Raw genomic sequence first — 4,532 nt, 5'->3', positions numbered from 1 at the left:
TACATATTCAGGCCCTGGGATCAGGTATGCCTGGATTGGAATCCTGGCTCTGCCTAGCTGTCTAGCCTTGGACAGGATATGCAACCTCTCAGGACTTCAGTCTTCTGCATTCAATAGTGAGGATCAGAGCTGCTGGGAGGATTAAGGTGACAGGAAGAGCACAGAGCCTGGCACATGGTAAGGAATCGAGAAATTAACATGGGCTCGTATTTTCATCATCGCATGCGGGGTCATGGGCATGGAAGAACGTCATCTCAACCCTCTCTCCCAAAGTCTCCTACAGGTTCAGGGCTTCTTCTGTAAGGTGTTGGACTATTATGCCTCCAAGTAACTCTTCTGTGTTAAGGAAAAAGAAAGGACATCATGTGTAAATCCTAAAACTGTGTATATAGTGCCATGAAATGTAATCTGAGCATTTGACTACGATTGTTACTGCTATTTTGAAATAGAGCATGCTTGCAGAAAAATTGAGCATATTTGCTCTATAGTTTAACAAATAGTTACAAAATGAATATCTGTGGAACCTCTGCCTGGATCAAGAAGTAGAATCTTCCCAGCACCCCATAAGTCCTCTCAATATCCCATCTTCGCTGGAACCCTCATCCTTCTAAGATAACCACAGTCCTGACATTTATGGCAATCATCTCCTTGTTTCTGCTTTTGCCTGTTTTTGAATTTTATAAAACTAGAACCCAATGGCACGCATAGTTTCATGTCTGGCTCCTTCCAATTAATATGGTAAAATTCATTTACAAGGAAGTCGCCTCAAACCTCTCTCTCAGTGTCTTATACAGGTTCAGGGCCTCCTCTGCAAGCTGTTGGACCATTATGACTCCAGGTAACTCTTCTGTGTCAAGGGAATACTGTTTAAAACTCTTCTGTGTCATGTTCTGCATGTACATGTCATGTGTGTAAGTGGTACCTGCTCATTTTCATCTCTGTATAGTGTTGCAGAATGAGAACGTACCACAGTGAACATCTGGGTTGGTTCCGTCTTGAGCAATTATAAACAATGCCTTGATAAACATTTTTCTGTATGTGAGCTTTCATTAAACGGTCTCATGTAAAGTGGGAATCCACCATTAAAAGGCCATTTGCGGTGAGTGTCAAGGTGAGTGCCACAGACTGGTTAGAAACACTGGTGCAGCTGGGCACGGTGGCTCACACCTGTAATTCCAGGACTTTGAGAGGCTGAGGCAGGTGGATCATCTGAGGTCAGGAGTTTGAGACCAGCCTGATCAATACGGTGAAACCCTGTGTCTAAAAAAATAAAGAAAGAAACACTGGTGCAAACAAGCAGACGTGCAGGGCCGAGCAGATTTCTCTCTGCAGAGAGACAGACATGTCAAAATTATCACCTTTCTTTTATTTTAATTTTAATAAATTCAAATAAATAGAAAATAATTTTTAAAAGACTAGATTTAGGGTCAAAGAATATCTGAGCTGAAAAGTTCTAGGTAATCAATTGCAATTGTCTGAATGTTTGTGTCCGCCCAAAATGCATATTTTGATACCCAATCCCCAGCTGATGGTATTAAGAGGTGGGGCCTTTGGGAGGCTCATTAATGAGATGAGTGCCCTTATGGAACAGGCCCAAGGAAGCTTGTTTGTCTCTTCAGCCACACAAGAACACAGCGAGAAGGTGCCATCTACGTGGCAGACAGAACCCTCATGAGATACCAAATCAGCTGGCACCTTGATCTTGGACTTCTCAGCCTCCAGAACTGTGAGCAATACATTGCTGTTGTTATTTATAAATTACTCAGTCTGTGCTATTTTTGTTAAAGCAGTTCTAACAGACTAAGACATCAATGTTCTAATTTTACAGATGAGGCCTTGTGGAGCACAAGAATAAGCTTGAAAGAAAAAAAAGTCTAAGGTGTTTCATCAGAAAAGCATTCTTTCTAAGAGGTTGTTAAAACTGTGAACAAGCTGTGGAAGTCAAACAGTTGCTTTCAGTTATTTCTTTTTGACTTTTGTGTTTCCATATCCCTACACTTGAAATGAAGGAAAACTGGTGTTTCCATGTATTTCCGTCCATCTGTCCTTCCTTCCTTCCTTTTCTTTCTCTCTCTTTCTTTCTTTCTCTCTTTCTTTCCTTTCTTGCTTGCTTGCTCTGGACCCAGGCTGGAGTGCAGTGGTGCAATCTCTGCTCACTGTAACCTCTACCTCCCAGGTTCAAGTGATTCTCTTGCCTCAGCCTCCCAAATAGCAGGAATTACAGGCATGTACCACTATGTCTGGTTATGTTTTGTACTTTTTTTTTTTTTTTTTTTTTTTTTAGTACAGACCAGGTCTCACCATGTTGGCCATACTTGTCTTGAACTCCTGACCTCAAGTGATCTGCCCACCTTGGCCTCCCAAAGTGCTGGGATTGCAGGCGTGAGCCTCCATGCCCGGCCTCCATGTTTTCTTAGTACTGTGTCTGAGCCGTGCAGGCTGGATCATGTCAGCCACATCAGAGATGGAGCAGGGATCAGCAGCCCAGCCAGACCACAGTTCCCGGGGCTGAGTCTGAAGTGCACCCGAAGAGGAAGGTGTCCCACCATGTGGTAAGTACAATCTAAGAACTACACAACTCCCTCATTTTGGAGGGCGTAGGGACAGTCCCTTAGCCACACTCTAATGATGTTCCTTTCTTCACACATTTGATACACTGAGCAAGTGTGAAGTGTCCGCACTGGGCGCACAAGGAGGAAGAGACACAGCCCCAGCCACAGGGCACTTGCGGTCCCTGGGGCAAGTGGACAGCAAAGGACAGAAAACCAGGGGGTGGGAAGAAGGTCAGGTGCACACAAAGAGATAAGACGAGGAAATGAAAACTCTCCGCTGCCTCACCGTAAACGCCTCCATTTCTCACTTTCAGAAACCAGCCATCTCTCTGGGTGAATGGAGGTCAATGATATTATTTTGTTAATGTTTCTGTATGTTTGAAATATCTCATAATTAAAATTTGTTTTAATAAGTTCTGTATTCTCTGATGAGAATAATCTCAGCAGCCCAATGCTGAGCTGCAACCAGTCATCCGCTTCCCTCAACGGTTTCTCCCATGCATTCTCTCATCTACTGAAAACAACTAATACGCACATTGGGTCTTCTTGGAGTTCAATGACTAGGTCTGTCCTCAAGGCTTTTTGGCAAGGCGCCTCTATGTGGGTCCTAAGTTATGCGTCTTTGCAAGATCTGGCACTTTTGCAGGCCCAGAGGCATCCAGTGGCCTCACTCTGAGAATGCAAGTGCGGAGTCCCAGACACAGGCCAGTGTGGCGGTGCCGGCCTGCACATGCTCAGTGCACTGGTGTCCCTGTCCTTCTGGGGCCAAGCTTTTCAAAGTAGATTGGAGCAACAATTTCAATTCTTAATTTGTCTTCGTCTGGGAAACAATACATATTACTTTTATAGTGGGCTGCTATAGCTTAACATATAGGCTAAAAAAGAAAAGTCCCACAGCTTTTTCATTTTTCATTGATTTACCTTTGCTTTTTTCCCTTCCTCAGAGGCGTAAGGTTCTGTCTTGTAATAACCACATAAAACAGTGTCATTATTTTCATTTAAAAATGAAATAAGACAAAAGAGGGAAGTAATGTCTTTGCCTTCCTTTCTTTCTTTCTTTCTCTTTCTTTCTTTCTTTCTTTCTTTCTTTCTTTCTTTCTTTCTTTCTTTCTTTCTTTCCTTCTTTCTTTTTCTTTTTCTAAGAAAGGGTCTTACTATATTGCCCAGGCAAGACTTGAACTCCTAGGCTCAAGGGATCCTGCCAAGTAGCTGGGACTTGAGGCACCTGGCTCTCTCTCCATTTCCTTGCAGCTTAACTTAATTTGTTTTAGACCTCTGTGGACATATTGATCTTTATGACTGGGCTCCTGGGAGAAAAAGATCATTAATACAGAGACAGTGGTTTCATCAAGCCAACTACTGGCCCCTTGCCTAGGTTTTTTCCTCTGGCGAACAGAAATTCCTTGGGTAAAAGAGCAAAGTGCATTGACAGAAAATGCTAATTCTCCAGTAAATGAATAGAGATTGCCCCTTTCTCTCCTGTCAATTGGCTGTGGAGGAAGGAACTCATAGTCAGAGGAGAGACACATCGTAATATCCTCTCAGAGCTACTTTCTCCTCCAATACTATGTCATGTGCCCGTGATCCAGAGTAAAGAGGAGAGGAGGAATGGTTGAAGCAAAAGGATTATACAACAGAGGATCCCAGCTAAGGGCTCCAGGGGAAAGCTGAAAAAAAAATGCAAGGTCTCTGCCAAAAGGCCCTGTAGGGAAATTCCTTTCAGAACTCAAATTTGGCAAAAACTTCAACGCTGTAAAAATCACTATAGCTGGGTTTCTGATTTCATTTTCTCCTGAAACTCTATGGGATGTAGCTTGTTGCCGGTATGAGTTTAAGAATAAAGTGAAATACTAACTTTGACTTTTAACTACTTTGAGACCTTGCATAATCTGTGTGTTTTCTTTTCCCAAATATGTAAATAATGTTTTAACATGTATAAAGATTAATTTCACCTGAGAGTTACCTGGAAGAGGGGCCCAT

This window comes from Aotus nancymaae, unplaced genomic scaffold (assembly GCF_030222135.1).
Source record: "Aotus nancymaae isolate 86718 unplaced genomic scaffold, 86718_ANA_hifiasm-v0.15.2.pri h1tg000041l, whole genome shotgun sequence".
In the NCBI taxonomy this organism is placed as follows: domain Eukaryota; kingdom Metazoa; phylum Chordata; class Mammalia; order Primates; family Aotidae; genus Aotus; species Aotus nancymaae.
The sequence above is the reverse complement of the archived record's forward strand: the minus strand, read 5'-3'. Positions refer to the sequence as shown.